Source organism: Euwallacea fornicatus, chromosome 6 (assembly GCF_040115645.1).
Source record: "Euwallacea fornicatus isolate EFF26 chromosome 6, ASM4011564v1, whole genome shotgun sequence".
Classification (NCBI taxonomy): domain Eukaryota; kingdom Metazoa; phylum Arthropoda; class Insecta; order Coleoptera; family Curculionidae; genus Euwallacea; species Euwallacea fornicatus.
Window position 1 is genome coordinate 1,213,426 of NC_089546.1, and position 27,441 is coordinate 1,240,866.

The 27,441-nt window shown below is 34.0% G+C and overlaps 1 protein-coding gene across 1 annotated transcript in view; it reads left to right on the forward strand.

Moving 5' to 3' along the window:
* The window catches only part of LOC136339623 (Krueppel-like factor 13), a 157,016-nt gene that overhangs the window by 60,404 nt on the left and 69,171 nt on the right, over positions 1-27,441 (forward strand). The window lies entirely within an intron of this gene.

Sequence of the window (27,441 nt, forward strand, 5' to 3'; positions counted from 1 at the left end):
TATTTGTTTTGACGAGTTTCAGTTATAGTAAAATATTATTCGTCACAGATTTATTTTCTAAGATTATCCTCGACTTAGTTTTATTCCGAGTCGTCCCGCCATCTGACAAAGTAATTACTATTTCATCCTAAAAACGACATTTTTAAGTTATTTGGCATCGCTTATACAGGGTGTTAATTAAGTACATGTACTTATTTCAAGGGGCAAATCCTTAACTGATTTCATCATAAAAAGTTCCTATAACAATTCCGTAACGTCTTCGGTTAAGCACTAGAGGTGTCATAATTTTAATTTTACGTTGTTTTTTTTATGTTTTCGGACAGAAATGTAATAATCAGACTAGATTGTAAATTAATAAAAAATAATTCATAATAAAGATATAGAAGTCGGAGGTGGAAATTTTCAACATTTAATATAATATTAAATTAATTTTGATAATTGTTGTTAAATCAATTTTGCTCAAGTCATGTTAATTGCTAATCCGTTTATCTTATCTCCAAAACGGTTGCTTCTACAAATATTTTCCAAGAGTGCCTTTTTTCAATAGCCGTAAATGTACAATAAGCGTATTAATACCATGGTGGTATGCAATGTAACGCAAAAAAGTTAGGGGCAATTAAAATGTAAGGGAACCCTGTATGTAGCGTTTTCACTCAATAATAAAAGTCTTAAGACAATACAGGGTGGGCCACGAGTAACGCCTCGGAATTCCATGACAAAGCCAAGAGATTTTTTAACTGTTTCTTTTTTGATGTGGTTACAGACTAACTAGAGCTACATTTTAAAATTATTTTAAAAGTATACAGAGTGTCCCAAGCACATGTAATTGATCAAAGTTGAATTTTTTTGAATGGGATCCCCTGTATATTATATAATTTTTGAACTCTACCATTAAAATAAAATTAAGTTGTATTAAGGTATATGGTATCTAACTCTAGCAGTTTTTGAAATAATTCAGTTTTTGTCAAGATGCAAGATAATTTTCAACAACCAATCTCTCATCCCATATTTAAGTTGTTAAAACAAAATTTTGATAGGAAGCCATCAAGGGACCAAATTTTGTACTGTAAGTTTCAAAAAGTCGCCGAATTGTACAGGGTGTTCTAAAAATAGCGCCAAACTCCTTCAACTTTTAACTGGTAATAACTTTTTTAATTTAAATGGGACACTCGGTATGTTGTGTTACTGTTAGATGCCAAATTTAGTTATCTATCGAATATCATTAGGGTTCCCTATGCCTAGCTCTACTCATTTTCACAAAAAACATACATTTTTATAAAGATATCTAAATCCCCAATTTTAACATTATGCCATATGAAATTGCTAAGATATCCATGCAATTTCATTATTTACTTGCGTATATTTGTATATTACAATTTTAATAATATTAATAAAAAGCAGAAAACTAAGTAGAATTAAAAAAAATTATATCAAGTGTTCTACATGATGACCATTTTCTTCTATGCATATTTTTATTCTTTCTTCAAAAGATTTTCTGACATTTTCCAGTATTTGTGGCGTAATAGAGGTAAAAATACCAAATACCGGTCTATTTGGATGTCTTCGATCCGGATACTTTTGGGTCTAAACTCTTGATGCGAAAAGGCAATTTTGCTCGCATTCTCCTATTACCATAATCATGTCTATTCGTTCTGGTATCGAATAGGAAAACATCTTTCGAATTAAATTTTTTTAACACTTCAAATAAACAAATCACTTTTAACTAAATATGACAGACTTAAACAAGATGGCAATGTAACTTAATGTCAAAATTGCACGGATATCTTAGCAATTTCATATGGCATAATGTTAAAATTGGGGATTTAGATATTTTTATAAAAATGTATGTTTTTTGCGAAAATGAGTAAAGCTAGATATAAGGAACCCTCATGATATTCGATAGATAACTAAATTTGGCATCTAACAGTAACACAACATACCGAGTGTCCCATTTAAATTAAAAAAGTTATTACCAGTTAAAAGTTGAACGAGTTTGGCGCTATTTTAGAACACCCTGTACAATTCGTCGACTTTTTGAAACTTACAGTACAAAATTTGGTCCCTTGATGGCTTCCTATTAAAATTTTGTTTTAAAAACTTAAATATGGGATGAGAGATTGGGTGTTGAAAATTATCTTGCATCTTGACAAAAACTGAATTATTTCAAAAACTGCTAAAGTTAGATACCATAAACCTTAATACAACTTAATTTTATTTTAATGGTTGAGTTCAAAAATTTTATAATATAGAGGGGATCTTATTTTAAAAAATGAAACTTTGATCAATTACATGTGTTTGGGACACTCTGTATACTTTTAAAATAATTTTAAAATGTAGCTCTAGTTAGTCTGTATACACCTCAAAAAAGAAACAGTTAAAAAATCTCTTGGCTTTGTCATGAAATTCCGAGGTGTTACGCGTGGCCCACCCTGTATATGGATTTTACATAATAAAAAAACCGTATACCAAATTTTGTCCAATTATTACATCTCTGTCCAAAAAAAAATACAAATTAAAAATGAAATGTCAAAACCCTCTAGTTCTAAAACAAAGACGTTGCGGACCTACATTCGTAGAAACTTTTTATGATAAAATCGGTTAGATTGATTCCTTGAAATAAGTACATGTACTTAATTAACACTCTGTATCATTTATTTTTCCAGGTGACTATAAAACCGAGTTAATAGCGCCACATCAAAAAATATATTCATAAACTTTATAAGTGATTTAAATTGAAATGATATTGGGTATGAGCGACTTTCTATGTTTCTGCATTTAAAGTTTCAACTCGAACAGATAATATTATAATAAAGCAAAGTTTTATATTGAGAAGATAAATTGGGGAATGAAAAGTGGTTCAATTCCAGTAGACATTCCTTGAAACGGATTATTTATAATGTCATAAGTGTTGATACAATATTAATTTATTTTCTGTCACTTGTTGTAATTAAAGAGAAAGAATGGCCATCATATCTCAGCTTACGTGGGGTTTGAAATTCTTTATATTCCCTATAATATAAACTTAAGCAACGAATTTCGAAAGCCTTTTTGAAATACTTATAAAATCGACTTAAGATATCTCGTATAATTGATTGAACTCTTTAAAAAGTGAGGATATATTGTTAAATATTTAAATATTTAATTAGGCTATCTGAATATAAAAAAATAATAATAAAAAAACTTGCTTATGTAGATAGAAATTTAAAGATTATACTAGTTCTCATATGACGCTTTGCCGAAACTCATAACTTCAAAATTAAATAATTCAAATACAATCTCATATCTAGACTCTCTCTAATATCATCATAGATACATTTTTAGGATCACAGAAAATTCATGTTACACATACATACTCAAAGACCATGATCACCGTCCAGTACTGAAAAAATAAAAACAATTTAACCTAATCAAAGTCTCTACTGTCTCTTGTAGAATCTAGAAGTTATTTTTCAGTATGGAAAGTAACTTCCAGATTTCCACGTATATTGTGATAAAAATTCATACGTTTAACACAAAAACTTAAATGCCGACTGTGGTCAGTTTACCACAAATCTAGTGTGGTGCCTTCCTGTCTTTACTACCGAAGGAGCCTCATTCCGATACTCTAAAAATTGTTTTAGTATTGTGATCATAATGAACCTGAGGCATGGGCGAAAAATGTACACAAATTTCATGGACGTGACAACTATGAAACTGCAGTGGAAAATCTTGAGAATACAAAATTATACAGTAATGGAGGATGAATATTCGTTAGATCGTGAAGAACAGGCACATCGCTGTTCCTACGAGATTCTGATGATCTACAGAATTCGCAATCTTGCAATTAATATGAAAACTAAGTGTTGTAGATTCTTACGAATCCCATATTTATATATATTCTTTATGTTGTATTATATTGTGTTAGGTGTATAGCTGCCATTAATGATTCGGATTCTCTCTTTTCGCACACTAACACTTTCACAATTGAATGTATTCTTCTTTGTCATATAACACCTAAATTTAGTCCTTCGACCTCTATGTGCAGTTTAAGTTTCTAATCGAATTGGTTTTCATGCTTTTAACTCCTCACTTTTTCACTTTTTAATTACTGCTATGTTCTTTTCCGAGTTCTAGCATATGTTAAGAGTGGTCGAAATTGCAGGGCTGTTTTCAAAGCTTCAAAATTCTTTTGAGAATTTTCTCTTCTCCGGACATATAGATCAACAGGTTACCACAAGTACTGAAGTATGGTATACAGGGTGTTTCCTAACAACGTGTAAAAAATTTAAAGGCATAATTCTCGACTGATTTTGAGTCAAAAATGTCTAATAAACATATGTCCGCAAATGCCTTGTTTCCAAGATACAGGGTGTTGAAATGTGACAAGAAAAAGAGATTTTATTTCCAAAATGACTCAATTTGGGTGTTTGAATTTTAGAAAAGACAACTTTTTGGGGGAATGCTTTAATGATTAACTATAAGAATTGCTGAAAATGACCATCATTACTAATAATAATTACTCATCATTAAGGTTTAGTGGTTGGGAGCTTGGTGGTTTGGAAACCTTTCCATGTAAATGCGCCTCGCTGCCAAACACTTACCATCAGCAAGGCCGTAAACAAAAACCATATTGGCCATTTCTTGATTAGTGTAATTAGGCACTTGAAAAATTTTCAAAACTGAGGTATAAACAGATTTTTGGGACACAGAACTAAATTCTTTCACTTTAGAGAGTAAAACACCAAAATAACTCTGACTATCTTGTTTATAGTAGTGGAAGTAGCAAAAAAAACTAACAATAAACAAGTTAGTAAATACCACCAAACCTATAGAAACCTTTAAAACCTTTTTCAACGTCTTTCAGTCAACACCCTGTATCTTGGAAACAAGGCATTTGCGGACATATGTTTATTAGACATTTTTGACTCAAAATCAGTCGAGGATTACGCCTTTAAATTTTTTACACCTAGTTAGGAAACACCCTGTATAGTGTGAACTAGTGTGACTTTTGGCTAGTCTAGTTCGTTTAGATTAGTCCCTTTACGTTCGTCTCTTTCTATGCTCACCGAGGTCGGTAATTCTCATTTTCATTCAAAATGTTTCACACCACGTTCTCGTCAAACTTGGTTGTTTTGCGATTTTCATTGCACGAGTTTGAAATCAAAATAATATCTTATCCTGGACTTTTTCTTTTTTGGAGTCTTTTATCATGATTTATCCTCTTCGCATTAATTTATTCTAAACAATTTATGGAGGGAAATATTGTTTCGCTAAACTCTTCGTCGCATCAGAAATTACGTTTAATCAAAATACACTTTAAGTAATTTTCTTCCCCCTCGCTTTGGACTCCTGTGGGTTTAGAACACAATAGCTTCGTACCGGAATTCAAGCCACTTTGCGGTGCCTACAAAAGGAGCATTTGGCTGCAACATCTTTGAACTTTAGTAACGACTAACTGGCTTAAATTTGCCATATCGCAGATCTCACGTTACGGATATTAGATAATGATACGGATGTTGCTGGAGAGTGCGGCTTTGCTAGAAATCCTTAGACTATCAACCAATACCTAATCGATAATATCCCGAAATGTCTATCGGCTAAGGTGTAAAACTGGGACGTGATCTAATCAACAATTCCTGTAAAAGTTGATTTCTTTGAAATAAACTAAAGCTGCAACTCGCCCCTCGCAAATCCAATCTCCTCAATTTTAAATCAATTCGCGACAACATTCTTGAAAACTCGACAAGAACCTAAAATATTGTCAACCATTTTTCGTAAACGGTAAACTCAACCCGCCCCTAAAAGGGAAACATAATCGATACGCTTTCAATCAGGAACACGATGAAAAAGAAATGGCTCGAAATTCGCACTCTATTCTTGCTTTTCGTGTAAACGATTTTGAAAAATTACGTTCAATTTAAATTCGGCCCTGGAAAAAAGTTCGATATGTACTGGATTAGAGATCTGTGGTCGGCAGTTGCGCGCAAAAAATTGGTTGGCTTAATTACATAGGGTTATCTAGTGCCCAATTTTCGTTTTTGCAAAGGTGTTAGAATAGTTTAAAGTTGGTCAATTTCCCTCTCTTTGCTTTACTCCAGGGAAAATTCGCTTGTAGCAATTTTTTATTATAGGACGATTATCCTGCTATCATTGGTTTAGTCGCTAATACGAATATACATATGTTTCAAAATATTCTTTTCCAAGCATTGATCCAGTATATTTTTATGCTTTTCAAGGAAAATGCATGGTTCATGAAACGTTATCTTGGGAGTAATTAGGTTTGTCCAGATTTAAAATTAAAAATCACGGATTTTAATTACTATTAATACAATCCCGAAAATTTCATGAATAAGTCAAAAAAACTTTCAAACAATATATACAGGGTTGTTGACTAAGAGTGCATCGGCCGATTACGGCTGTGTTCATAGCTTTTGTCGAAAATTATTTTTTTAGTTATATCTACCACCTCGTAAGGTATATTATAAAAATATTTTCATTTATACAGGGTCTATAAAAAAAAACAACAAAAAATGTTGTTTTTTTCTTAATGGAACACACTATATACTATTGTGTTTTTGGATTCTAAGTTGAATTTTATACAGTTTTAGTAACACTTTGGTAATCTTAGAATTAGTAGTTTTGCAAACATGTGCATTTAAATGTTGAAAGTGACAGTTACAGATGTTTGCTAAATTGCAAATTGTTAACAAAAAAAAAGGTATTAAGGGACTATTTTTTGTCAAATTAGAATAGAAGGTCTATATTTTAGCGTGATATCAAGCTTCGCCTAACACTTTCTACAGGGTGTTCACAAAAATACGGAAACTTGAACATTAAAAAATAGTCAAAAAATTTCAATTTTAACCCTACTATTATTTTTATGTATTATAAAACTATATCGAAAAAGAATTTATATTCACATGGAATTACCTATACTAAAGTTGCATACTTTTCGTGTAATTTTGTTTTACAAGTTTATGCATGAGCGATACATCCCTAACTCTAATTTATAATGTGATTATGATTGACATATTTATGGAAACAGACGTATAGAGATAGTACCAACTAATCTCCATTGCTACCAGTATGTGACATAAGCCAGAAAAATCATAAAAAAATAAATAAGGCGCAATAAATGCTTTATTTTGAAAAATAACTTTTTTTACTTAACTGTGTATAAAAAAATGTTTTCTTACGTTGGTCGCTATTTATTAGCATATAATTAATGTATAATATGTTCAAACTGTCTACAATTTTGTTGCAGACACGTCTTCATTTTATCTGTTAAGGATCTATTTCCATTTTGTAGCGTTAACTTATTAACTGAATTAAATGCTACTCTTTTCTTTCTTTTATGTTTGCTACTGAAGTTGGAAATGTACTGTAGACCAGATTTTTAATGTATCTCCATAAAAAGAATCAAGTGTCGTCAAATCTGGTGAACGGGGAGACCACGAAACGGGTATCCGTTTTCCAATCCAACGGCCTGGAGATTTATGATTTTAAGTAGCTCGGACTTCAATGCTTAAATGAACAGGAGCTCCATTTAATTGGAACCACATTCTTAATAAATTAATTGGTATATCTTCAAGCAAATTATCAAGATCTTCATTTAAAAAATTTTGAAAAAATTTTCCATTGAGGTGTCCATAAAAAAAATTGGGTCCTATTATCCGCTCTCCGATTATTCCACGCCAGACGTTTACACTCCATTTATATTGCTGATCAATAGTTGTCACAAACTTTGGATTCGTATCAGCATAGAAATGTGAATTATGTTGTTTACATAACCATTATTATTATGAAATGTCACTTTGTCGGTAAACAAAATCAAATTGAAGAATTGTACATCTTTTTGAATTTGAGCAAAGCCCCATTTGCAGAAATTTATTCTATTTTCAAAATCTAGTCTTGTAAGTGCTTGATTCAATTGAAAATGAGACGGATTTCCCTCATGCTTTTTCAAATTTCGCTTCCCAGAAGTTTGACTTATTCTTGACAAACTATGTATAGACCAGGGGCTTCCTGAGTTCCTGCCCAACAGTACTGACTGCCTCACTAGAAACCCTCAGAGGAATCCAAATGCGCTGGCAGGGTTTCGTAATTGAGTTGAAGGACCAGACTAGCTATCATCATAAAATAATGGGCTTCCAAAGGTTCGAGAGGCTATAGAAACTCTATTACACGAATTACACTAAATTTAATCACAAATTAGTTGAATTACAGAGATGCGTGGTGATTAACACCAATGCCCGTATATAGAGTTCTATTGCGACGAGAGCGTGAGAAGTTTGTAAATTTCTGAGGTCTAACTTATGAAATTTTCAAAGAGGAGAGAAGTTGCTGTTAACGTGACGAAGTGAGAAACGGTTTTGTCTCTTGTTCCAAGAGGGGTGGTGCTCCTTCCCAAAAAATGCAGGTTTCTGAGTTTGGTTTCCCACAATTTCGTGGGAAAATCACCACCTTGATGCTTTCACACCTTTGCCTTATCGCTAACATCCTCTGGTTCATGTCCACTTGCAAGTTTGTTGCGACATTCCGTCCTAATTTACTGCAGCCCTTAATCTATTGTACGATTTGCACTTCATAAATCAGGGTAGAAGTAAATCAGATGAAAGGTGATTAACGCGGTACCCATGGTTTGGCACCTAATGGCATGTCGAGTTTTGGGTTCTGCTTTCTCTCTTTACCAAATTTATTGCTCAGGTGTTGGGGCATTGCGTGAGAGCGATCTTTATGTTTGAGTTTCTCCAACACAGTACTTATATCTACTGTACTTCTATGGTGATATTCCACAACAGTCGCAAGAACGTTAAATTCATTTTCTTCGTTTACTACTGGTTTTATTCCATTACGTTTTTCATACTTAACTGATCCAGTCCTGTCAAATCTGTCCATCAATCCTTGAAATGATAATGCATCTGGATGACTCCTATCAGGAAACTTCTCGCCATGCACTCTGGATGCCAGAAGAAAATTCTTAGAGCATTCTCCAACGATATAAATCATATTGGTTAATTCTTGAGTTGTATAATTCATTTTTAATATAGAAAAACTAATTTAAAAAAAAAGAGAATATGAACAAAATATCGTTGAATGTCACAGGATACGCAAATAAATAATAACACTGATATGACCACAAGAAACAATGGCTAATCCGGCATTCATTGAAATTCAGTTACTTTCTTACTACCAAAAAAACATATTATTATCTGTACTTTTCTGTTTCAACAAATACGCCCATCATATTCACGTTATAAATTAAAATTAAGGATGTACTGCGCATGCATAAACTTGTAAAATAAAATTACACAAAAACCATGCAACTTTAGTAGAAGCAATTCAGTGTCAATAGTTCTTCTTCAGTTTAGTTTTATAATATATAAAAATAATGGTAGAGTTCCAATTGAAATTTTTAAATTTTGACCATTCTTTGATGTTCAAGTTGGCTCTATTTTTGTGGACACCCTGTAGAAAGTATTAAGCGAAGTTTGATACAATACTAAAATACAGACCTTCTATTGTATTGTGACAAAATATAGTTCCTAATTACCGTTCCATTTGCATATGTAACTGTCACTTTTAACATTCAATTGCGCATATCTTGAAACCTTTTAATTATAATGTTGCCAACGTGTTAATAAACTTGTATTAAAATTGAACGTAGGTTCCAAAAAAGCAATAGTATATAGGGTGTTTCATTAAAAAAAACAGCATTTTCTGTTGTTTTTTTGACAGACCCTGTATAAATGAAAATATTTTTATAACATACCTTATGAGATCGTACATATAATTGTAAAAAGAATTTTCGTCAAAAACTATAAATAAGGCCGCAATCGTCCTACGCACGCTTAGTGGACAACCCCGTATATTTGCTTAACGTTTCACCACATTGGGGATTTTTAGGTTCCCTTTTTAGTTAGCTCTTATCTTTATATAAAATATTTCTTCCAAATTAAACCTCCCCCCACACCTTCTGACATTGTTCAATCCCTGAAATTTCCTCTAAAATACCTCAGAAAGTTTATAAAAGTATATATTTTGGGAAAATCTTTAAAGAATTTTTCGACGTCTCTTTTTTTATGTTCTTATATTTCTCCAAATTTGATCCCAAAAGATCCTTCCAAAGCAAAAACTCAAATAACCTCTCACGGATTACAAGCATTAAAATTCTCGGATAAATATTTTAAAAATTTCAACAAAAACTACGTTTGAAGATGAAAGAAAGTTTTGAAAAAACCTTGAGGATTCTTAGGGACTACATTTGGAATTTTCATCGTCGTCCAAATATTATCCCAAAAATCTGTTCCAAAGCAGAAATCTTTGGCGAGTAAAGGAGATTTATTCTTACGTTTGTAAGTCAATTTTCGTTGGAAACTTAATACAAAAAGGAATTTCCATATTCCAAAATATAAAATCGAAATAACTGAAATTACATAGAAAATTATTTAGAAACCCCTTCAAAGTCAGAACTAGACAGATTTGTATTGAAGAGATTTTGGAAAGCGTGGAAAATATTTCTCATACATTCCCAATTTTTCAATAAGTTTTGAGGGTTTCTAGCGTCTTCTGAAGACGGGTTTACAATAAATACGATCTCAAAAATCTTTAAAAAGCAGTACGTTCAAAAAAATGTCTCCATCATTTACAACGCACGATTAACTGGAATTTCTTTTTCTATGAAGTTTGATTAATTTTTGAAATCGATTATAAAAATATCTGTGAGTATATCCTACCGCAGATGTTCAGACAGGACTTGATTTGTAATTTGTACAGAAATGTAGAATTTTAATTTCTGGGTTTCAGGGAGTAAAACGAAAACATGGTGTGGTAGGTTTGTTGGCCGCACGAAACTATTATTTAATTCAACAGATTTCTCCTCACTGTGGCAGGTACCTGATTTATATTATATCAAAACATAAATTTTATATTTAAATTTTTTATTTTTAGACAGTATAATTCATTGTTGTATGTTGTTTTTACAGTCCGTAAGAAATTACTAGAAAGTTACCAAAATGTATTGCTAGTTGTTGGAAAACTACCCAACATCTTCACCCACTAATAAATTTCTTTTATATTGCCAACGTAAACCTCATTAATCACCCTTAAGGGCAGTGTTTACATTACACAACTGCATACACATTCCACACTCTTTCCATGCTCATAACTCTTTTCACCCATCATTTTTCTCACACCTTCATGGCACCGTATTGATAAGCAATTCCTAGTCCTCGGCACTATAATTCACATTAATTGGTATGACTATGAGGTGGTAAAAATATAAATGGACAACTTGAGGTTCACATTCGGTGGGAAAAATTGAGATTACAAAACAGTCTCATAGAATCTATCACACAAAACGCAACGTCTCTTCAACATCTCCCCTATTCTCTTTTTAACTCCTACAGTCTTAGTAGGATCCCTTTACTGCGCTCAATTCACATATTAGTTGCCCTGTTGAAGTAAAAACTCCCAATCGTGAAAAGTTATTAACATTCAGTGATCGCTTGTGTTTTTCTAGTTTTCTCACATTTTACAATTGTGATGACTTTTGTCACTTGTAAAGTAACATTGAAAATCTAGTGAGACAAATACAAGTGTGTGGTCCTTCGCACAAAATTAAAAAGCTAACCAAAAGAAATACAGTCCCCTCGGCACTGTCAACCAACTGTGCCCCCCTTGTGCCTGGGGTGAGAAAGCAAAAATACCATAAAAACTTGCCCCGTTCACTAGTATCTATTCGACTTCAAATGAGTTTTCACTCTTGTAGAACGTTTTTGATTTTTATCATATTAAAATAAAACGCTTTTTATAAAAGAAGATTTCAATAGTGGATTTTCAGTGTATAAATAAAGCAATGTTTATTGTCGTTCGATTTTTAATGATTTAGTTTTAGTTTCAAAAATTTTAATTTATTCAAGAATTGCAGCAGCTTTTTTGGTGCTTCTGGAAATCCTATAGTACATCCCTAATTTCTCTCATGCTGAAGCACATCTCTTTATATTTTTTCAAATATATTAAATTAAATTCGTAGGTTGTTTTCGCGCAAACTGAGAACTATTTTAACATTTCAAAAAACATATTTCTTTGCTGAAGTTCATGAGGTTATACCACTCTGATAGTGTAGAAATTTAGTCTCTTACTTATCCTGTAAAAGCAGCGGTTCGAAAAATCTTACATTTACCAGTTTTGGCATCAGTCTTTAACACGAAAAATTTTCAAAAGTTGCCCTTCCAATCAAATGCTGCCCATATAATGCTAAAAATGTTTCTTAGTGTAGAATGTTACACCATTAATTCTTTTCGATTTACTGCCGACATTTAGGCATATAATATTCTTTTGTATTACTAAACGATACTATTGAAGCGGAAACTATATTCTCGTGTTACTGCAGAACTTCAAAGAAATACATAGTATTATGCACAACTGAGAATTGAATTTCTGAATCTAGATCTATATAATATCGACTTGCATAATAATTCTGCTTTCATACTCACTTTTTGCCTTGTTTCTTTTTTTGGTAAATAAGTGGATCCATATTTCGATGTTCTATTGATAAATTTCTATGTAGTTCAATCCGTACGCTTAACAAGAATTTGTAATCTAATTTGAAGAGCAGCATATTCCACTCAGATTTTGGATCTGAAGTAAAATACCGAGTGTAAGTTTTTGTCCTATATGCTATCTGAATGAAATTCTCTTTCCGTATTAATAATTCCACAAAATCAGCCCTCTTTGTGCCACATTTTTCCCTAAATAAATCGCTCGTGTTCGCGGCACATGTATTGAAAGCGTAGGCCTGGGAATGTATTTGATTTGGGAAACGACCGATTTGCCCGAGAGTGTTTTGATTATGAGCAGATGGAGCACTTTTACCAGAAAAATTGAGGCTTTGAAGTGACATCGGGGATAGATAAACGTATAAATAAGTTTCTATCATTTCATGGAAATACGTACAACCAAACTCGTATGGAACACCCCAATATTTTCCAAAGAAGTTATTTTTTTGTGAAATTTGGTGGAAATTAAAAATTCAGGTTAAAAAAAGATTTGTATTGCAAGAATTCAAAGAAAGAAAACCAATTTTGTATATAATAGCAGAAATTGACTCAAGTCTTTCATTTTGTAAAAGCAAGATTTATAAGAAATTTAAATTATAAATGAAGTTATGGACTTCTGGGGTGTTTTAGTAATCTGTATTTCCACTCTTAGCTTGATTACAAGAACGAATTCAACGGGACATGCTTTCTACAAGATTGCCAATATCTTCTTAAAGAAGAAATCAGACCCGGAGAACAAGCATGCCAAGTTAAAACTCTGAAACCTTCCGTTTTCAAGGTAGTTTTCGCGACTGCTAGAATGCAATGGGGCATGTCGTGTATAAATTTAAAAAAATCTCTAACAGCACCTCTCCAAGTTATTATTATTCATTTGGCCATCAAATCTACGTACATCTTTTCAGTTAAAATGGGTCGAAGGGGAATTAAAGGCATTTTTCCCCTGTCGTTACGCCGCCCTAAAACATTACTGTTCTCCTTTTATAATTCAGGACAGACCAGGCAGCTTCAACCTTGGCCTGCCTTCCACAGCTTCTTAAAACATGTAACCGCCGGTCGTCAGATTTGAAACAAATCCAAGTTTCTTGCGAAAACCGGACGTTCTGTCATTTGTCCAATGTCCAGTTTTGGTGCTGTAAACACCAATTTAATCTGTAGCGTCTATGTTGTCTTGTCAAGTCAAAGACCTTTGACTAAATAATTCTCTACCCCGAAGTCATTTTCTAATTGTTTCCGTGGATACGTGCGCCCCTGTCTTTTGTAGAAGTTGCTTTCGAAGCTTTGGATTTGTTACCATCGGATTTCGTCTAGCTATTTGAGTTAAAAATCGGTTTTGTTGATCTGTAGTAACGTCTTGGCCACTTCTTCTTGGCCTGTTTTGCAGCCTTCCCAATTTTAAGGACCTTGAATAGGCTTTTAAAATCATCCCTTGCGAAACATTAACAGTGCGGCCAATAATTCTTTGAGGCATACTCTGTTCCACTGGTGCAATTGTTCTTAATTTTGTTTACATTTGATAATTCCACAACAAGGCTTTTTAAGGCAATTTAAAACAAAGAAAACAAATGAGACAATCTGAGACGTGACTTCTAAATGAATCAAATCAACACTACCAACATACTTTCATTATTATGTTGTCGAACCAAACGTTGCTTAGCAATAAAAATAAGTTTTTTCTTCATTTGAATGCAAAAAGAAATGAGTAAAAAAACCTTTCTCTAAACCACTGGGTGATTTCATATATATACACTGACTTTAAAAAAAACCCGAACACCAAGAAGAATACATCGTACACGTCTGAAATTCTGCCATTACGTTGGGTCGAGTAACAGATAAAAACGATCAAAATATCAAAAGAAAATTATGGTGAATAAGTGAAAAAATTTAATAATAATTTAATAATGGGTGGTATCTCCTCTTAAATTAATACATTCCTGTAAGCGACGTGGCATGCTTAAAATTAAATTGTCAATATTTTCCTGTGGTATTGTATCCCAGGCAATCTGTACTTGCTTGCGGAGTTCATCTATGGTCTCTAGAGGGGGAGCTAAACGTTGAAGTCTCCGACCCATTATATCCCATACATGCTCTATTGGGGACAAATCTGGAGACCGAGCTGGCCAAGGCAAAGTATCAAAATTTTCAGCTTTCAAATACCTAAAAGTATCGTTGACTACATGTGGTCGAGCATTATACTGTTGTAATGTGCTTCCAGGATGGTAGTGCATGTATGGTACAAGAATCGGTTCTAAGACACTATTAATGTACCTCTGAGCGTTTAATCTATCATAAATGAAAACAAGAGGAGACCGACTACCATACTGGATGGCACACCAAACCATGACACCTGGTGTTAAACCAGAATGACGCCATTCCAAAATGTCCAAATTTAATCGCTCTCCTCTGCGCCTTCTAACACGTAACCGTCCATCAGATCGCCATAAACAAAATCGGTTCTCATCACTGAACACGATTCTTCTCCACTCATCCACCCATTGCACTCTCAGACGACACCACTCCAGTCGGGCCACCCTGTGGTTTCGTGATAATGGAAGCCGACGCATAGGACGATATGAATTTAGTCCAAAACTTCGAATTCTGCGATACATTGTACCAAGGGAGACCCTTCGATTTAGGGTGACTACCCAGTTAGCACCAAGAGATGGAATTGTTTCAAAAGGGGCGCCTGTCGCTGAACGACGAAGTTGCCGGTCTTCGCGGTGGTTCGTCATTCTTGGACGGCCACTACCACGATGACGATTTACTGACCCTTCGTTAGACCAATCTCTCCACGCTCTTAGCACTGTTGATGCGTTTCGATCCAATCTACGTGCAATTTCGCGGAAAGGTAAACCTGCCTCATGCATACCAACAATTCTTCCCCTTTCAAAAGGAGTTAACTGCCGATAAACTGCATTTTGCACTACCACACATTGAATATGGTACTAACAATAATACCTTTATCGCTATCCGCCTGTAAAAAAATTTGCAGAAAGAACGATCGTCACAGATAAAAAAGTAAAGAAAAACTTCATATCGCATTAAAATCGAACTTGAAATTTTTATCATTTTTTTCTTTGCAAGTCTAAAATCATACCAAAATTTCAAATACATACGAAGCGTTCTTCTTGGTGTTGCGGTTTTTTTGAAAGTCAGTGTATATGGTTGTGTGTATTTTCTGAAAAATACCAAGTTACGGTACCCAGCCAAACAAAACGAACACCAATCCCTTGATAATAGTAAGAGAGGAAAAAAGAGTTAGTTGCATGAAAATTGAGTTTAACAAGTACGATCGTAACATTAACTGAATTTCAAAAAACGAGAGAGTTCCTATCGAAATTCGGTATGGAGAAATTTCTTGAATTTGCAGGTAAAATATACAAAAGCAGAAAGGCTTGAATGGAAAAATAATCAATGTTCATTGAAAGGGTCCGACATGGGTTTATTAACAATATATTATGGAAATGAGGGAAACTGATTAAATATTGACAGGTCGTTTTTCACGTAAACTACCAACAATATTTCTCAAAGGTTACGTTACTTGAATAAAAAATGTAATAGCCTAAAGGAAAGTGGCGAAGTTTGGAAAATATTCATGACCGTCAATAAATCTTATAAAGGGTCTGCCATCAAGCAATAACCTGTGACTCTAACAGCCTGGATAAGTTTTGCCCACAAATAATAAATTACTGTATAATATTATGTTCCGGCAAAAGTTCTCTTAGCGCATCGAAATGCGCAATGTCCAAAACAAGTTGGATCTATTCATAATAAAGGGGCCGCAGCAGAAATCGTTAGATTCAGAAGAATTATCTTGGGTTTTAAATATTAAACAGTAGCATGAAACTTCTATAAAGGCTTTGAAACCAAGTTTACAATCAAATTAATGAACATAGAAGAACGGAAAGAGGCCATCCAATTAAAATAATCAAAGCTCGGCTTCATCCTCTCCCGTTTTCAAGCATCGCAGTTTCATACGTTCCTCCTTGAAATTATGAGGGCCTAGAACGAGAGTTTCGAACTAAATTTTATACGAGAATATTCTCTGATCCGCGTGATACATACAGCGAAATTATCGCAATTTTAATCTCCCGAAACTATACTTTTTCTGATTAACAATAATTAAAATTTCTTGAAGAAAATGATGGAAATGCCGGACCATCATTGAAACTGGAACTCAAACTTTATCCAATTCAGGACACAGCCTGTCGATTCAAGGAAAAGACGAGTCTTGGCCATCATTAATCACTTTGAAATTCATGAAAGGCCCAAGCTAGAACAATAGAACATCATAAATCATAATGCTATCTATGTAATAGATGCCGTGTTTAGACGTTCGCAGATGTCAGAAGAACTATTGAAAGTCATTTAGTAAACTAAATAGTATTTGGGCTAGAAAAAGTGTATCTCATACAAGTATTTGTTATGCAAAATCCGGAGTTGGAGAAAGTCTGGGGAAGGAGCGTCGATGCCAGGACTTGTTGACATCGTTTAGTGCTTAAAGTAGGAGTTAAACTTTTCTCTTGAATGGGATTCAGGGACCGCAGTATTTAAGGGTCGATAACGAGGGTATAACTCAAGGTTTTAAAACGGTTCATTTAACTTTCATGAACTCGAGAAGTAAATAATGTTTCAACGCTAACGTTACGTTTTTAATTAAATGTCAATCATATCAAAATCATAAAGAAATTCCATGCTTTTTGTGCGTGAATAATAAAAATATGAACTTTTCACGCCCTGCACGTGTATTGTAATATCATTTTAATTTTGTGAATATTTTTAACTAAATTTTCCCGATTAATTCCAAGGGCATACTATACGCTGGAAATTCCTCTTCAGCTTTATCCGAATGCGTTTCGACAAATTGTAGCTGGATTTTTTCTACAAATGACTAAAAATTATATCCTTGATTTATCGTGTATCAATGAACTGCTTTAAAATGGACAACCTCAGATAATAGTTATTTCAAAAATATAAAAGGTATTGAAAATTGATATTTTATACACGTGTGTTTTTGGCCTTGCTTTCAGCTCTACTTGTTTTATAAGGAATTATACAATATCCGTGCAATTTGAGATTAACCAACGGTTTGCTAACTGAAATGTGAATTGCAGTAACTGCAACATGGGCGAATTCTGCTTTTCAAGAAAAAAGATTCCATACAAGCATGATTTTGCCAAGTATAACTACGACCTGTGTAATAATTAATGAACCCATCAGGTCGATTGGTTATTGATTGGTCGTCTCGTAAGTCCTTATTTAAAATCAAATGTGGTAAAGCAATTATGTTGCAACATTTAGAGCGTATTAATAATATTTTTACTCTGAGGAAGGATGCTCTATACCAATGTATTTAGCCATGTTCCATATTTACATAAATTGGCGTCTACGTAAATAACTACAAATTTTTAGTTTGATATGACAATAATCATAGATATGTAGGCCTTTTCCTTCTATTGTCTAGGGTTTTATTTCTGAATGGTTACAATTAGGAGCTTACTTAATAACTTAACTAAGAGGATACTCGTGCTCCTTGACGACACTCCCGACACTTCGCAGCTTCGTCACCTCGGATCCCAAAAAGAGAGTGATCCCAGTTTCTAGAATACCTTAAGTGCCAATTTCTGGGGTAATAAAACAGCGGCGTACCCTGACCAAAGACCAATTACCGATCCGCCATGTGGCCAGCTACTTCTGGACATCATAAACCAACCTTTGCCAGAACCGAATCGATTGTTTTTCGACCCTCTTTCTTGGTTCTAACAATGAGAGACTCGACTTTCTTTTACTTCATGCGGCACTCAACCAAGAATAATTACTGGAAAAATTCCAGTAATGCTGCGACCACATCAACTCAGTGATCATACACATGGGCGTACCATCAGAGTACCTCGCTCTTTATTGCCCGTCATTCCTCTAACCTAGCCCAAATTATAGCTACTTTACAATTTATGTCCTGTTTGCAGCTCGATTTGGTCAGACAGCAACAATTATTTCTATTAATTTCTATATACAAAATATCGCAACGATCTGACGAACGGATCCTACAGATATATATTACATATTGAATACATACTCATTTAAAAACGTGAAATATTATATTTATTTTCTAACTTTATGTAATCGATGCGATTAGAGAATTGGTTTTCACATGCCATAGGTTTTTTTCCACTCTAAAGAATTTAAAATTTATATCATGAATTGACATTAATTAGTGATGTATGGAGCATATTTAAAAGTTTATAGGATTTCTAAATACGTATTTAAATTTAAAAAAAAAACCAGACATTTCAATCTTATTCCTTGTATAAATAATTAATTCAAAACTTAACAGTTTGGTTTGATAATAACCAGAGGAGTACAATACTCTGATTCAAAATGAGCGACTATAAAACATTACGTGGTCGAAAATTAAAAAATCTATTTAAAACTATTTCTAACGAGAGAGAAAATCTTCTAGACGAATATGCTTTTGAGAAATGTTCGTCCCACTTATTCCATAAACAGTTAGAGGTCGGTGTCTCCATTAAAAAAAATGGCGTAATGGGACTTGGTTTCACTTGAACTAGAAGAACCAAATAAAAAAAAGGATACGACACAAAAATGCTAATTCTTATGAAAAAGATTGTACGCGCGAAATGTGATTTGGTGAAATTTTAGATCTACATCTGTCTCCTATAAACTTTTCAGATAAACAACAAGAAAGAAAGTAATTTTCAAAAATGTTCAAAACATTTTTGCTCCAAGCAAAAATACTCTATATCGATCTCTTTTTACATAATTTTAGTATAATGCCTTCTATAAATGTCTAGAAGTGATCAACCTGATTTGGCAAGACATAGAGCCCTCTGAAAATCTATCATTGAGTAACAACTGGAGCAAGCTTTAGAAAAGTAGAATTTTTCACCAAAAAGCTCATAGTACTCATACATCTCACATTTATAAAGTGCATATTTAAGACAATTTTTTTTGCAACCAGTTACGAAAAGTGTCACTTTATGCAACCGGTGATGAACAAATGCATCGTTTGTTGCGAAATATTTTGTTTTACGTAACTAGTTCTGAAAAGGAAAAGAACTTATTTTCAAGCTGTATAATCATGTTATACTCTCGTCAAACTAAAATATTTAAGTGTTCTTATATGAAACACGTTGGGAAATAGTGAAACGTAAAGAACATATTTTTATAGTGAATTATTCTATTTATTCTATGTAAAATCATTCAACTTGTAAGTAAAAATGTTTACAAATAGTTGAAAAATCTTTTCCTTGTGCAACTCGCATCATTTTACGAGATATCTGCTCGTTGTACAAAATAATACTTTTCCCAACTGGTTACACAAGTAGCTATTACATCCACCACCACTGCCACAGAAAACTCATTTTGCAACAAAGCAGTTGAGCAGTTCAGCAGCTGTAGATAATTTTCCTTTAGTTGGTTCGTTAGAGTTTTTTTTTTATTTTGACGTACTCTGTATCGCTCTAGTATTTCTAGTTTTCCCTGCTCTCTAATTGATATATCGAATACTGTTTCATAGACATACTGGTATCTTTATCCCCTGTGCATACTTTATTTTTTCAAAAAATATCTTAAGTTCTCTACGTCATATTACTGAATAGAGTTGGAAAATTCACATTTGAGGTCTGACTACTATCCAAATACTGAACTCGATTTTACCAGAAATTTTATTTGTGTTTTTTAATAAAAACCCCTATGCCTCTAACGTTTTCTTGCATTGTTATCGGAGTTGTACATGTGTAACTCTATACACCCCAAATAAACAGAATCCGTCCGCTGTTGTGACTTCTTCAAAGAACTACTTTAATCTAGCAAATGAATGTTGAGCCATTCTTCCAGGCGAACGCTAAGATAGGGACAATGGATTAGAAATGTTCGTAACACGAGATGAAACTTTTAGAGCACTACAATAGGTAGGAGATAAAGTTTACTTCGAGATAAGCGAACTTATGTAAAAGTATCACAAAGCATACCGGGAGATTTATTGCCTTTAAGTGTGCAGGAATACAAAACGTGTATGAATTTATGGCAATGAGGAAAGTTGTCCGATTTTGCGATAATACTGTTTCTTTTCTGTATCCTTTGCTTAATTAGCGAAAGCTTTTAAATCGACCTGAGCCTTTTCGTCGAAGAAGAATTGATTGAGTGGCCGTTACTAGGTGCGCCCGAAAGAAGCCGAATTGCTCATTACGATCAAAGCGATGAAACTCAAAGTCAATAAATTAGGCTCGGGTCAAATTTAATTTTACTTAGTTGTTTTTATGACCTCGATATTGACATTTCCAAGGGAGAAAGCCGAGCTCGACTTTAACGAGACCAGTGAAGGCGTTTCAATGGAACATATAATTTCACTCTGGGAAACTTCCCGAAATGAAATATTTAATTCCCACACCTCTTTAACTTGTGGGAGTGTTAAAATCGAGCCAACTTAAGCGACAAACGCTTTAAAGTTGGATTATTAGAATTGCAGGCGCTAAGCGATGTTTCGTAGTTAATGGCGCACTCAACTTGCCGAAGTACGGGAAATTTCTCAATGCTGGAAGGCGACGTTAAGTCTGTTTCGCACGTTTAAATTCCGCTTTCAAATTCAAATTTCCCCTTATGAAGCAGGTACTTAAAGATATGCCCTTGAATGGTTTATTCGAATTCGTAACCTTCGTCGCTGTCGAGTTTCATTGATGTTCGAGCAAAGTGCTAAAAAAAAAAAATCAATATCTTTCCAGTTGATTGAAATTTTCTCTTCATGGTTATAGTCATCCCTATTTCATTTATTGAAAAGTCCATATAAAGGGAAACATAGAAATGGAGTCATAAAAAGGGAAGAACGTTTAGTTAAAGCTTTTGGTATTTTTCAGTTAGGGAAATAATAAGTGAATTTCAAGGAGAGGCTAGGGTTCTCTTAGTTCCGGCCCTATGACTATCATTAATGATGATGACTGATCTATGTGGACTTTTAGACCCGCCATACACCACTCTAGACTTGAAAACCACAGGAGACTTCAAGAAGATATCACATAAGTTTTCCCCGCACACATTGGATATTTTGAATAAATACTTCTAGCATTTAAGAAGTAGTACACTACATATATTACGTAGTATGCATTTATTTTAAGAAAATTCTTGAAATAAATTCAGGAACTTCAAATAAAAAATGAAAACAATTTGAGTAAATTTGGACCCTTTTGAACTTTCAATATGATCGTTAATTCGCCATGTCTAAAGGTAAATGGCAGTGGGAAATAGATGTTCCTTAATCTCATGTCCTACACTGATTTCTCACTGCGGTAATCAAATCGAAGGGATCCATGGATCCCTCGTTTAGTAGCCAATAATGGATAAGATCTGTAATGCAAAGGCAAATTTGAAGAGAATGGTATTTATATTCCATCGTAAGTTGCTCACTTACTTATTGGACCGTTCTCTCCAGGTAACTGTGGAGGATTGAAATGTAGTGGTGATAGCCCAGTAGACCTTTGGCCAAGTAGACCCTTGGCCATCACCGATGGATTTAAAACAACACTAAGAGCAGCGCTCAACACCTCGCTGGGGTTGCTGGATGGTTCATTCTGGTTCGAGAAGGAAGCTATGAGTTGCCCGTAGTGTCCAATAATCTACTCGAACGAACTAACAGGAAACTTGACTTGTTTGATTAAACATTTTAATCCTGCACAGTCACTTGGGGAGAACACTGCAATAAGTAAGGAACTTACGATGGAATTTGTTCAGTTACCACGGGACCAAAATCAGAATGGGCATACTGATAGATGATGAATGACTGATACGAGGATAGTCCCAGAAGTACCTGATCAGACATAGATGGCGAAATTTTGTTCCGAACTCGCCTGTATTACAAAGACCTAACCTTAAGAAGCTTAGGCCTAAAGTTTGAGGGTGCCACGTTGATTTGTGTTTATTTTGTAGTAATTTTTAGTGAACGTTTTAAGAAATTTTGTGAATATGGAATAAATTTGTCATCGATACATCAATCAATACTTTTATTCGAAATGTCTTAGTCACACATTTCAGTCTTGCGATAGCCAAAATCAATCAATTTGACGTCGAACTTATTCCTCACTCACCCTATTCCAGATTTAGCCCTATCTGATTATTTTCTATTTCAAAACTTGAAAAAATGGCTCGGTGCAAAGAGATTTTCCAATAGCGAAGAAGTGGTATTTGAGGTTGATGCCTATTTTTAAACATTCGAAATTTCTTACTATTAACAGGACATAGAAACCATACAACATCGCTGGGAAACGTGTGTCAATCTCATAGGAGACTGTTTTGTATTTAATTTAATCTATAGATAGTTTGTTTAATTGTATTTTACAAGAAGGTCAAGGATGTGACGTATCATTATGACACGCTCATGACCAGCCTTATCGTGTATATTAGGATTCCCTGCAATACTCTATGACGACATTAGAACCATCAGCGCAATGCTTTGTCGGTATGGGAATCCCCAGCAATATGTTGCGTCAGTTCAAAATTTAGAGTACCAATTCCGGTTTTCGGGATCTCTGAAAAAAGGATTTTTTCCACGGTCTAAGGCTGAGGGCAATTTAGATGCGGTTAATGGTACTCCAGCCAGGGTACGCCCATGGTTATCATCAAGGGAATTTAGTATTTAAGGTTGGCAGAACATATACTGGCCTTTTTCTTTTTTTTATTTAGGAACACAGAAGCTGTGTCAGCGTTTGTGAACTTGTAAGCTAGTCTAATATATAATAAATTCGAACCTAAAAGTAAAAAGAGCACTTAATACCACAGTTGTAGTTTTCTACACGGACCTTCGGGCTGGATTTTAGGGATTTGGTTACCAGTTTGAGTAATTAAAGAGGAAGTTTGAAATAGTGTGCACGTGTAGTGAGCCACAGCGGCCAGAATCAAAAGTACGGGTGTTGCAAATAGAAGCACACAAGTTCCAGTTGTTTGGTTTAGCACCGACTTATCTAGCACTCAAGTTTAAGTGAGAGCACAAGTCTAAAGTTGTCGAGTGAGTAACTCTCTCCCTGCTTTTATTTGTATCCAAATATTTGGTTTTTTTTCTATTTGAGTACTTCGTCCTTGCCTCATTGCGCTTTGATAGATATTGTTTGTAGCACAACGTCATTTTAAAAAAGTTTTGGAATATTGCTAAAAATCAACACACGTAAAAGAAAAAGAGGTTCTGTTAAGGCGAGCTTAACTGATTTTATATAATATATTGAGGACAATTTTAAAGATAACACTAGTACATATCATCGATCAATTTTAGAATTAAAAACTTATGTTATTAATATCGAGGTAAATTTGTTACAAAAATTTGTCGAAATCCAAGATAACATTGTTTTGTTGTAAATTGTAAATTGTTACGCCGAGATCTCTTTAGCAAAAAGATACTTGAATAACAACCAAAGTAATAATAATGATAGCAGTAAAAGATCTGTGGAGGGCTATCAGAATTCCGTTATTATTAATCCTACACAGTCTGTAAAATTTCCAGATATACCAGGTATACCGGTATGAAGTAAGCGTCAGGATATAAATGTCTCGATATAGGGCATTTGTTGTAAACAAACCTTTTTTTTGTTTGCTAGGATGATATGCAGACTGACAAACATATTTAGTACAAATCAAGTCCTTGAACAAATAACAATATATTATTTCATCGTGCCAAAAATGTCGAATTTTGTACCACAAAATGATGATTTGCGGAAAGCATTAATTTTTTGCTTTCATTTGAAGAAAAGTGCTGCAGAGTCGCATCGAATGCTTGTCGAGGCATATGGTGATTATGCTTTATCAGAAGCAACATGCAAAAGATGGCTTCAACGAGTCAGAAATAACGATTTTGATGTGCCAAATGAAGAACGTGGCACACGATCAAAAAAGTTTGAAGACGCCGAACTGCAATCAATATTCGATGAAGATGACACTTTAAGTCAAAAGCAAATGGCATAAATGTTAAATGTTGCACAACAAAGAATTTCTGATCGTTTAAAAGCTGTGGGAAAGATCCAAAAGTGTGGAAAATGGGTGCCGCGTGAATTGAATGAAAGACAGATGGAGAATCGAAAAAACACCTGTGAAATTTTGCTTCAAAGGCACGAAAGTCAATCAGTTTTGCATCGAATTGTTACAGGAGATGAAAAATGGATTTATTTTCAAAATCCTAAACGGAAAAAATTATGGGTTGATTCGGGATAACCATCAACATCGACTGCAAAACCTGATCGATTCGGCAAGAAAGCAATGCTGTGTGTTTGGTGGCATCAGAAAGGTGTGGTGCACCACGAGCTTTTAAAACCTGGTGAAACCGTTAATACTGTTCGCTACCGACAACAATTGATTAATTTAAACAATGAATTGATCGAAAAACGATCAGAATGGGCCAGAAGACACGGGAAGGTAATTTTGCTCCATGACAACGCACCTGCACACAACGGTTCAGGATACCATCAAACCACTTAGCTGGGAGTTGCTACCCCATCCGCCGTATTCACCAGACTTGGCTCCTTCGGACTACCATTTGTTTTCATCGATAGAACACGCATTGGCTGAGCAGCACTTCGATTCCTACGAAGAAGTGGAAAATTGGGTGTCTAATTGGTTTGATACCAAAGAGACACATTTCTATTGGCGTGGTATCCATAAATTTCCAGAAAGGTGGTCAAAATGTGTAGAAAGTAATGGTCAATATTTTGTATAATTTTTTTTTCTTTCTTTGTTAAAATTGGTGTTTTATTTTCACAAAGTAGCGCTCATTTCATACTGGTAGACCTGGTAAATTTGCCCACATTTGACGAACCTTTGCAAAATTGGCTTGAATTCGGGGATATCTTTGAGTCTCTTATCCACAAAAATTAATCATCATTATATCATATAGCGCTTTCATTATTTGAGAGTCTCGGTATGTAATGAGGCAATCCAGTTAATATCAACTATAGAGTACTCTTCTAATAATTCTCATATTGCATGGAAATTATCGGGAAACCACTACAATAATGATAAATTATTAATATGTAATCATATCAAAAGCATTTACAATATAGAAGCTTTGATTAAAGGGTCCGCCAACGGTATGTGTGCGATTTCAAATGATGTAACAAAGAATATGTGTGCATTAAGTCCGATAGGGTTGTCCACGACATCTTGGAAGGTACCAATTGTATATTTGATAGGCATAAAATTGGATAAGATCATCGCTAGGGATTCGGAATCATTTAAATCAAAGATACAATTAAATCCTTCTTGAAAAGATTTAAAAATATTCTTAACTTCCAAGGCAGAGCTTATCGATAATTTGGAACAAACTCGTATGTGAAAACAAATGGGGAATTTCAGAGGATTAATTGCGATAGATGATAATACACGAAGTGTAAAAATGATTGATGTAAACTTGTAAACGTGTGTGTTTTGCAAGGATGCACATTATATTCAGTCATATAATTCTCTTTAAGAAGTTCTTGTAGAAATACGGGGTGAGAAAATTATTTCTCTAAAAATTATGTTCAAATTATTTAAAGTCTGGTCATTTTAGTATGTAAAAAATCACAAGAAGCATAATGTCCTATTACATGTTGATAAACTTAATTTACGAGAACCTTACGATGAAAACTATGAGTCTCATGCCGGCATAGAAAGTTCATCTTCCTCAATTGTAAATGTAAAAGAAGTAATCAATAATTCGACTAATTGTGACATAAATGATGTTTTATTATCGACAGCACGCGTTTATAGACTGCTTTAACAATAAACATACCAAAATTGTTAAATTCGGAGAAAATGATATAAAAAACACTTAGTCTGATTTGGAGCTCTATTAATGATAAATTAATGTATAAGATAAATGACACAATTCATGGCAAGAAAATTACAAAACCGTCAATATTATCCGAAAGTTCTAAAATTTTTTATCCTTTGGGACTTACAAGCCCATGCATAAATGTTGGTAAGATTCTTCTTCAAGGTCTTTGGTTATAAAAATTATCATAAAATGATCTAGTGCTTCACGATGTTCCTGTGGGTTGATCTGCCTTTACATCAAAGTTGAAGTTTTTGAGTGAACTTAGGATTCTACATCACGTAATTTGTTAATGGGCAAGATCTATTAAAGTGCGTTGTTTTTCGACAATTCCAAAAAGCCCTATTGGACCTGTGTTTATTTAAAATCTTTAAGTGAAAATGGTGAAATAAGCGTATATCTTTTGACATTCAAGGCAAAGGTTGCACCCCTATAAACGGTGACTGCCACCGTTAGCACTCTCTGGAACCTTGACAGCTGTTAGACTTGCAAGAAATGTTTCTCGTGCGCTAAAGTTAAATTTAGAAAGAACATATTTTTGAATATATTCAACAATTGTTTTAGAATGGGTAAAGACTGCTTCAAATAAATTAAAACATTTTGTGAGTAACAGAGTTTCCGGAATTCAAGAAATTACTAGGCATAATGCTTAGAGGCATATTCCAAGTGGATTTAACACAGCCCATTATTTATGTCGTGGAGTAAAGTGTTCTGATATTAACAACTTAAACACGTGGTGGCATGAACCGCAATTTTTAACTTTGCCTGAAAACGAATTGCCAAAACACCCTGGTCGAAGGGATAATTTATTTGATTTATGTAAAAATAGAACTTATTGCGCAACTAATTTTCTCCTAAAGGAAAATAACTATGTCATGGAAAGGTTTTTTGAATTGGTAAAATTAAAAAGAATAGTCGCCTTATTGCACAGATTTACACACAATTGGTAATCACAAACGGCCAAATGAGAGCAATTATGGTCCGTTAAAGAAAAGTGAAATTGATCAGTCTATTAAAATACTGCTTAGGCATGTGCAAGAAGAATGTTTTTCTGAAGAATTTGCACAAATAAAGACTAAAAAATAAAGCCTTCATTAAATT